The sequence below is a fragment of the Lynx canadensis genome, chromosome C2 (assembly GCF_007474595.2).
Source record: "Lynx canadensis isolate LIC74 chromosome C2, mLynCan4.pri.v2, whole genome shotgun sequence".
In the NCBI taxonomy this organism is placed as follows: domain Eukaryota; kingdom Metazoa; phylum Chordata; class Mammalia; order Carnivora; family Felidae; genus Lynx; species Lynx canadensis.
Window position 1 is genome coordinate 101,672,127 of NC_044311.2, and position 10,314 is coordinate 101,682,440.

The following is a 10,314-nucleotide window of genomic DNA, read 5'->3' on the forward strand; positions in this document are numbered from 1 at the left end:
CTCTGGTGAAGTGTCTGTTCACGTCTTTGGTTCATTTTTTATTGAGCCATTTGTTTTCCTATTATTAAGCCTGGAGCATTTACAAATATATTTTAGCAAATATATGACTAATATTACAAATATATCCTTTAGCAAATATATGACTTGCAAAAATTTTCTCCCAGTCTGTGTCTTACATTTTCATTCCGTTAACTGTGCCTTGCAGAAAACAAGTTTTTATTTTGATAAAATCTAATTTATGTATTACGGCCTTCTATCGATGATACTTAAAAAAAATTTTTTTAACGTTTATTCATTATTGAGAGACAGAGAGAGAGAAAGACAGAACATGAGCATGGGAGAATCAGAGAGAGAGAATCCGAAACAGGCTCCAGGCTCTGAGCTGTCAGCACAGAGCCCGCCGGGGCTCAAACTCACAAACTGGAAGATCATGACCTTAGCCGAAGTCAGACGCTTAACCGACTAAGCCACCCAGGCGCCCCCATCAGTGATACTTTTGATGTCATTTCCAAGAAATGTGAACCTAATCCAAGTTCATAAAAATTTTCTTCTGTGTTTTCTTTCAGAAGTTTTATAGTTTTAAATTCTACATGTAGATTTATTTTTATTTTTTATATAAAGTGTAGATTCAAGTTTTTCTGTTGCTTTTTGGTTTTGTCTTGTTTTGTTTGTTTTCATTTTAGCATAAGCATGTCCAATTGTTCAAGCATTGTTTGTTGAAAGGCTATTCGTTTTCCATTGACTTGATCTTGCCCTTGGTCAAAAATCAGTTTTCCATTTAGTCGCGTGACTATTTCAGGATTAATTTTGTTCCACTGATTTATTTGCCTATTTTTATGCCAATTATATAACTTGAAGAATAAACTTTAATTATATAATTTGAAGTCTTAAAACCAGAAAATCCTTTCAAAGTTGTTTTAAGTATTCTTAGCCTTTTACATTGCCACATGAATTTTAAAAGTAGCTTGTCAATTTCTTAGAAAATGCTGTTGGGGTTTGGAATGGCACTGTGTTGCATCTATAGACCAATTTGTCAAAAATTGGTTATAAGAATACTGAGTTTTCTGACACATAACATGGTATAGGTCTCTTTCTTTATTTTAAAGATTCTTAATTTCAGGGGTGCTTGGGTGGCTCAGTCGGTTGAGCAGCCGACTTCAGCTCAGGTCAGGATCTAACAGTTTGTGAGTTTGAGCCCCGCGTCGGGCTCTGTGCTGACAGCTCAGAGACTGAAGCCTGTTTCAGATTCTGTGTCTCCCTCTCTCTGACCCTTCACCACTCATGCTCTGTCTTTCTCTGTCTCTCGAAAATGAATAAACATTAAAATTTTTTTAAATAAAGATCTTCTTTTATTTCAGCAACATATTATAGTTTTCAGTGTACAGATCTTAAACTTATTTTGTTAGATTTATCCTTAAGTATTTTATAATTTTTGATGCTATTGTAAATAATATTTTATAACTGAAATTTCTGATTTTTACTAATATAGAAAAATAATTAAATTTTGTATAATAAAATTTTATTCTGCAAACTTGATAAACTCACTTATTTGTTCTAGTAGTGTTTTTGTAAATTCCATAGAATTGTATACATAGACAATCATGTTTTTTCTTTTCCAACTGGATGCCATTTATCTGTGTCTGTCTGTCTGTCTTTTTCTCTTTGACTTATTGCACTGGCTAGGAGAGAGTGAATAGGGCTGGTAAAAGAAAATATTCTTTTATTTTTCATCACCCTAGGGGGAAAGTATTCAATGTTTCAGGAGTAAGCATGGTATTGGCTTCATGTTTTTTGGTAAATATTCATAATAAATTGGGGAGGGTCCCTTGTATTTCTTTTGTGCTGCGAGTTTTTATCAGGAATGGATATTGGATTTTGTCAAATGCTTTATCTGCATTTCATGAGAACATCATGTGGTTTTTCTTTTATTTTGTAAATATGATGAATTTTATTGATTGATTTTTAAATGTTAAAACAAGTTTCCATTCTCAGGATAAACCTCACTTGGATGTGACTTATATATGGCAGCATATGATTTACTAAATTTAAAAAATAATTTAAATATTTATACACATGAAAAATATTGGTCTTATAATTTTCCTTCTTCTCAATGTCACTGTGTGGTTTTGGTATCAGTGAATGTTCTCATGGTAGAATTTCTACTGTTTCCTTCTTAACTCATTAGTAGAATTCATTAATAAGATCATCTGAGCCTAGAGTTTTCTTTGTGGACAAATTTTTTTTTTTTTGCTGTAAAATAAATCTACTTAGTAACCAGGAGGCTACTTGGTTTATTTTTTGATTTGTGTATTTCAAAGAATTTTTCCATTTCTTATAATTTGCTAAATTTATGACCATAAACTTGTATGTGAAATCTCCTGATTTTCTTTTCAATATATGTAAAATCTTTAGTGATGTCACCTCTCTTATTCCTAATATTTATAACATGTATTTAAAAAATTTTTTTGTCTTTAATAAGTCTGGATATTTATCAATTTTACTGACTTCATAAAATCAGTTTTTTTGTTTGTTTTATTGGTATTCTCTATTGTTTTTCTGTTTTCTTTTTCATTAATTTATCTTCTGATGTTTCCTCTTTTTATGTTTTAATTTTCTAATTTTATGGGTGGATTTGAAATCTTTCTTCTCTTCTAACATAATCATCTGGCCCTATGATTTTCCCTCTAAGCAATGCTGTAACTGAATTTCACAAATTTCAATTCATTTTCATTGTCATTCAACTCAAAACACTTTCTAATTTTCCTTTTGATTCCTTCTCTAACCCATGTGTTATGTAGAGATGTGCTATTTGGTTTCAAAATATTTGGGAATTTTCTCCACTTTTTCATTTTTGTTGAGCCTCAAACCTCATCTTTTGCAGGATTACTTTATAGAAGGCATCATGGACTCATCTCTCAGTATTCTGAAGCTTCTGTATCACTATTTACATTACCCTTCCTTCCTTCCTCCCTTTATTAAAGAGACACAGAGACAGCATGAGCAGAGGAAAGGGGCAGAGAGAGAGAGAGAAAGAGAGAGAATCCCAAGAGGGCTCCATGCCTAGCATAGAGCCCAACAGCCCAAGCTTGATCTCACGACCTTGAGATCATGACCTGAGTCAAATTAAAAAATCCGAAGATTAACCAATGGAGCCACCCAGGTGCCTCTCACTGTTTATATCACAAAAGCTTGTTTATCTATTTTAAAAATAGGGAAGGCTTCATGAATTTGCATGTGATCCTTGTTCAGAGGCCATGCTAATCTTTGTATCATTCCAATTTTAGTATATATGCTGAGAATGCAAGCACTGTTTATATTTTAAATTAAAAACAAGGGGTGCCTGGGTGGCTCAGTCGGTTAAGCGTCTGACTTTGACTCACCTCACGATCTCTCCCAGCTCATGAGTTCAAGCCCTGCATAGGGCTCTGTGCTGACAGCTCAAACCTTGCAGCCTGCTTTGGATTCTATGTCCCACTCTCTCTCTGTCCCTTCCCCCACTTGCTCTCTCTCTCAAAAATACATAAATATTAAAAAAATTAAATTAAAAACAAAAGGAGCAGCAGACTTCTACTTCTAGCTATTCTTTTTTAAAAAATTTTATGTTTATTTCTGAGACAGAGACAGAGCACGAGTGGGGGAGGGGCAGAGAGAGAGGGAGACACAGAATCACATGCAGGTTCCAGGCTCTGAGCTGTCAGCACAGAGCCCGATGCAGGGCTCGAACTCACAAACCATGAGATCATGACCTGAGCCGAGGTTGGTCACTTAACCAACTGAGCCACCCAGGCCCCCCTACTTCTAGCTATTCTGACTGCTATTTTTCTTTCCTACCAAGAAAATGATTAAAGCTGGAATGAATATGTGAAATAGATAAGACATAAGAAAACAGTAAGTGTTTGAAGGCCCATGAAGGAAGTAGTTCCAAGTCAGAAAGAACTTGAGGACCCAAGGTCTTGGAGAGAAGTCATAGCATACACCTTTGGTGTCACACCAATTACCCCAATACACTCATGTTGAAAATATATGTGACTTTCTGCCTAAGATTTTGGTCTTCCTGAGGGAATTCATTTGTCTCATGTGTGGGGAAACTGCAAGCTCTGAATATTCGACTCTCCCAAAGCAGCCTCATCTAGTGATGGCTAAGGAGTTAGTATGGAATTAATGTGGCTTATTTTTTGTTCGGTTAACGTATCTCTGAGTCTCAATCTATATTTTCCATAGTTTCAGATCATACTCAGTGTGCCTTCCAGAACAAAATTAGATTCCCTTTGAAAGAAGATAAAAATCCCCAAAATCTCTACTGTTATTCTTTCCATTTTCTCTCTTCTCCTTCTATCCTTTATTCAAAATAGCCATGCATTTCAGGAAGGAAGACCAGATAGACTGAAAACCAATAAAGAAAAACAGACAACATAAACAGATCCACAAATTATCAGTTTATAATTATTATTAGGCACTGATTTAAAAAGTGATGTAACTACACACTTGATACAAGAGAGGAGAGTAGTAAGGAACAGAAATTCAGGACCAGAGAGAACTTCAAAATTAAAGAGAGACTAAAAGGAAGAAAATACAAAATAAAAGGTAAGAGACTATGGAATATGTGAAAAGGTCCAACACATGTTTAAGTAGAATGCTAGATGGAAAAGAGATAAGAAAATGGAAAGAAGCAATTTCTGAAGAAAGAACGGTCAAGAATTTTCCAAAACTAATGAATGAAAACCCATAATTTAACAAGTTTAGCAAATCCCAGGAAGGACTAATATAAAAAAAATCACATCCCTGAAACTAAAATAAGGGAAGATAATAAATGTAGTCATAGAGGTAGTAAATACTCATTAACTTAAAAAAAATAGTATGCCAGCAACATATTCCTCAGAAGAAATAAAGACATTGTGCAATTAAACCATTCTTTTTAAAGCTCAAGATCATATTAATAACAGCTTGTGGTGGTGATGGTGGTGGTGCTGTGTGTGTGCTCTTTTGCTAAAATGGCAGAGTTCAGTATCTGTGACAGAAACCAGATGGCCTGCAAAGCTTAAAATATTACTATCTAGCTCTTTATAGAGAAAAATTCTGACCCTTACAGATATTTACTCTTTACAAAGTTAATTAGATGTGATGCCTTAAAAAAATCTTGTTATCAAATAGTTTGAAAGTCATGCTATTTTGTCCTGAGATAGGAGAATAAGGTTAAGGTAAGGGATCTGTGTTGTGGGGCTAGAATTAGATTCTGAAATTAGTGAAGTCTAAGAGATGAGCCCTAGTCATGAACTAGGAGATTCTCTGTTTCTGACTGGCTATTTTCTTGTCTGCAGCTTCTTCTATAAAACAGAAATAGAGTTGCCCTACCTGCTGGTTTTAAGTCTCATATCATGTAACAATTTACATAATGATAATAAAAGAAAAAATATAATAATGAAAATTGTTAGCATCAACACAGCCTTCAAATAGGAGAAGATAGGGGGGCCTGGGTGCCTCAGTTGGTTGAGCATCTGACTCTTGATTTCAGCTCAGGTCATGATCCCAGGGTCAGGTGATTGAGCCCCCCATGGGGCTTTGCCCTGAGTGGGGAGTCTGCTTAAGATTCTCTCTCTCTCTCTCTCTCTCTCTCTCTTTCTCCCTCTTCTCTTCTCCCCCCACTTGCATGCATTCTCTCTAAAATAAAATAAAATAATAAAATAAAATAAAATAAAATAGGAATATATATATGTGTGTGTGTATAGAATGTGAATGTAGAATGTGAATATAAACCACAAATCTCTACCTAACTTGTAAATTGGTTCTTCTGGTTAATTTATTTCATCCATCTTTGTTGATCTTTTCCACAGTTGATCGGAGTAACTATATAATAAATTTGACCTTTAACAAAATCTCTCATGTTATCCTTTTGCTTCTTTGCCTCTCCTCCTCCATTTTTGGACTATCATGATAGGTGCCATTTATTGAGCACTTACTATGTACCATATACTTATTAAATATATTATACTCAATATTTAATCCCTACAATAATAATATGAAGTACACATTATTATCCTCATTTTACAGAGGAAGACGTTTATATAAAAATTATTTAAATATTGTTGTCCAAGTTTGCAAAATTCTTAGGTGGCAGATCTGAAGTTTAAATGCAAGTCTGTTTGGGTTTATAATATTATCATGCATCTTCTCTCTCTCTCTCTCTCTCTCTCTATGACACCTGTGTTTAGTATTCATGGCTTATCCTTCTCTGTATTTTCCATGCTAGATAAGTGCTCTGCACAGAGAAAGCCATTATAGCAATTAATAAAAATTAGTGAAAATTAGTGCTAACTAGTAATGATAAAATTTTAAAGTAAATAAATGAATACAATAGTTTATTTGGGCTAAAAATTACATAATTCTGTGGTCAGGATAGGTTTAGAAAATACTAGGTTGAACAGATTTCCTTAAAGCAGCACTTTTCAAAAAATTTAAGAAAAAATATGTGTTGTGTATCTGATCGATTTGATGTACTGTGGCATGTAGCATTCACGAAGGGTGTTTGAGCACAGAATTTCTTTTGGTAAACACCTTCTTGGACTTTGGAAAGTTTAAATTAATTTATAAAAAGAAATGGATTTAAAAGCTGGTAATAAGCTGCATTTTTAAGTAATGAAATATTAGATTTTATTCAGCAAGCAAATGAATATTTTCTTCAATTTGGGCATTTTCAGAGCAGAGCATAATTTGCATGAAGTGACAATTTATAAAAGCAACATCGCTATTAAATTTGACCTTTTGACTTTTTGAACAAATTCCTCATTAAAGCCTATGGACTACGTTTTATATTAAATACAAAAACAAAGATATCCTTAATGAGGTGCTGGGAGAGGGACAGGAAGACCTAAAGCAGCTTAATTTGCTCAGAAATTGTGAGGAATGAATGGGGTACAAACCAGTAATTACCACTGTTTGGGGAAAAAACTTGAGCAAGTGATCATTCCATCTAAGTCTGTGACATAATTCCATCTTGGATATAAAAACTCCAATGATATGAATTTATGCTAATTACCTCCCAATTTAATAGGATTACATGTGCTGGAGTAATTGGAAATTTATACGGAAACTTCAATGGTGTAATCAGTTATTTTGAGTAACAATATGATCATCTTAAAAACAAGTGATCAGGATATGTGTATTTGATTTCACTGATGACTGAGTCAAGTGATGGTTTTGGTATGGTATGAGGTTAGCCTTAGACATTTGCTATATTGTGAGCTAAAAATGGAAAGACCAAGTATGGGGTGGTGGTGAGGCCAAAACTTTGTATAGCAATAACAGTGTACAAAATCTGTGATAGCAGGTACAAATCCTATTTATATATTCATTCACTTCATTTAATCAGATGTAGTCATCTGTGTCTGCATAGCATGCTGGACCCAAACTAACTCTCCCTAGGTGCTTCTGATTTTAATTAGGGGTGTATGTGCTGTCTTGGCCTCTACAAAACTCAATGATTTAGAGGGAGAAAGAGAGAACTAGAACAATGGATAGAATATTGCCTGTGGTGGTAAGCTTTATGGCAGAGTAAGACAAAACAAAAAGTAGAGGGTCAGAAAGACTTTCCAGGGGAACTAATACCTGAACTATGACTTGAAGAATGAGTGGGAATCAATGAAGCAGAAAAGGGGAATAAGAAAGTGAGAAAGCAAAGGCTTCGGGAGAAATTCCTAGGGGGGAGAAATGTGCTAATAGAAAGATATTACAGAGATGGGTATATTTGAGGATCTCCAAGTAATTCAATATGGCTTAGAAGAGAGTAGGTACTATGATAGTTAATTTCATGTGTCAATTTGACTAGGCCATAGTACCCAGATTTTTGGCCAGACATTATTTTAGATGTTTCTCTGGAAGTACTTTTTAGATGAGATTAACGTTTAAATCAGCACACTACACTATAAGTAAAGCAGGGTACTCTCCGTTTCATGGGTGGGCCTCATCCAATCAGTTGAAGGCGTTAATTAAAAAAAGAGTGACCTTCCTTGAAGAAAAGAGAATTCTAACACAAACCATCTTTGGACTCAAATGGCAACTCCTTCCTGGTCTCTAGCCTGCCGGCCTACCCTGCAGATTTTGGACTTTCCAAGGTTCCATAACTGCATGAGCCAATTCTTTGAACTCTTTTTCTCTATACATTTTATTGATTCTATTTCTCTGGGGAAATAGATTAATTGACTAACACAGACAAATATAGGAGAGAAGTAAAGGATGAAAGGCAATGGAGAATGATCAAATCATTTTTGTTCTTTTGTTCTTTTTATTTTTTACTGACATATAACACATACAGTGAAAAGTAAACATTTATGCATGTTAATTGTCTTTGTAGAAATTCATATGAACACTTACATGTAATCAGGACCTAGGTAGAGACATGGAACATTGCCACCCCCCTCTCCCAGATCCTATCCCAAATTCCCATGAGTAACCACAGTTGACTTCTAAGAGTTTCACACGTTTTTGAATTCTGATTGAATGCTTATACATACATACAAGCATCTTATTGCTATATACTTTAGTTTGCTTTTTCACATTGCTGTATAATATTTCATTGTGTTCATATGCCACAATCTTTTCATCCATCCTAAAGGTAGACATTTAGGTAGTCTCTAATTTTTAGCTTATTTGTATAATAGAGATGTTACGCATGTTGAGTGTATGTCTTTTGGTGAATAGAGGAATGCATTTCTGTTGGTTATTATCCACAGAAGTGGAGTTGCTGGATTATAGTATATACTATATATCCTGTAGAATCACAGGAATGTAACTGATCAAACTAGTCTTTTATTTTATTATTTTATTTTTAATGTCTATTTATTTTGAGAGAGAGAAACAGAGTGTGAGTGGGGGAAGGGCAGGGAGAGAGAGGGAGACACAGAATCTGAAGCAGGCTCCAGGCTCTGAGCTGTCAGCACAGAGCCCAATGTGGGGCTCGAGCTCACAAGCTGTGAGATCATGACCTGGGCCGAAGTCAGATGCTCAACCGACTGATCCGCCCAGGCACTGCTAAACTAGCCGTTTAGATAGATCTTTCACATAGGAAGGAAAAGAATGGATGAAAGAATGATGAGAATAATCTAGATGAGAATTGCTTAAGGCTTGAACTTATGCATGTAAGTGAGATAGAAATTAAGAGATGGATGTGAGAGCTATTTAGAAGGGGAAATGGTTGGAATTGATGGCCTAATTAGACATGGGTGTGAGGCCAGGATGGCTTCCATGTGTCTAGCTGGGTGAATACCGGTGCCATTTGTGGAGAACATTTCCTAGGTTTGTGTATCAATTGGAATGCATTCTAACAATTATGTATGTTAACACCTACATAGAGTAAAAACAGTGCAGGGTTCGAGCTTATCTCTGTCATTTAGGACTCCTATGCCGTTGGGCTAGTTATTTTACATGTAAGAGACAGTTTCTTCACCTGTAACACAGGGATGGTAATATACATCTTCCATGAGTCAATGAGGGCAGGTATGTGAAACATATATCTATTAATACATAGTGATTTTAAGTAATAGCCATTATTATTATGCTTTTTATTTGTTTAATTTATTATTATTATTTCATGCTTTTTTCCTCCACTTATATTCTCAAATAAAGAGGAGACACCACCTTTTCCTCCCCGTCGACAATTTACCTTAAAATGTGAGCATTTAGATGTTAAGTAAAAAAATTGACGTTGTATGTACCAATCTCTAACAAGGCCCAATCATTGCCCGAAAGTAGCTTCTGATTTAAAGCAAGGTTTTTTGCAGTGGTGTCTGATATAATTCTGTTTTTTGCCATTGTCAGACTATTCAATTTTAATGATATTATCTGCCATTTTCACCCCATTTATGAATATCTATCAATCTCTAGCTATCATCTATCTACTTTTATAAAGCCATTTTTCAGATTATATACATAAGGTTATGGATAATTAATATATGGTAATATGTATTAATAATAATAAATTATTCGCACTTATCACTTATGAGTATGCTTTCACAGTGTAATGAAAAGCCAGCTTTTCTTTTAATCAAGCTTGTTTTAATAATAGGTACATTCATATTACAAAGAAATTTTTGTTGTTTCTTCACTTTTGCCTAAATTGGATTAATAAATTTTTGCATTTTTGGCAATAGAAATGGAATTAACTCAGCTTTCTGATGCAAATTTTGCAAAGAGCATCTCTGTAATATATGAAATGCAGATTGATCCCGCGTCTTGGAAAGAATGTTAGTAGAGCTAATGAACAGGTTGCTATGTATCTACAGAAGACAGATTTTTTTTGAGGTCACAAAGTCTGGAGCTGAA

The 10,314-nt window shown here is 34.6% G+C and overlaps 1 non-coding gene across 1 annotated transcript; it reads right to left on the reverse strand.

Moving 5' to 3' along the window:
* Positions 1-3,204: 3,204 nt before the first annotated feature.
* LOC115524305 lies at positions 3,205-3,308 on the reverse strand. The gene has a single exon (XR_003972018.1). It is a non-coding gene; the product is annotated as a U6 spliceosomal RNA (small nuclear RNA).
* Positions 3,309-10,314: the final 7,006 nt, after the last annotated feature.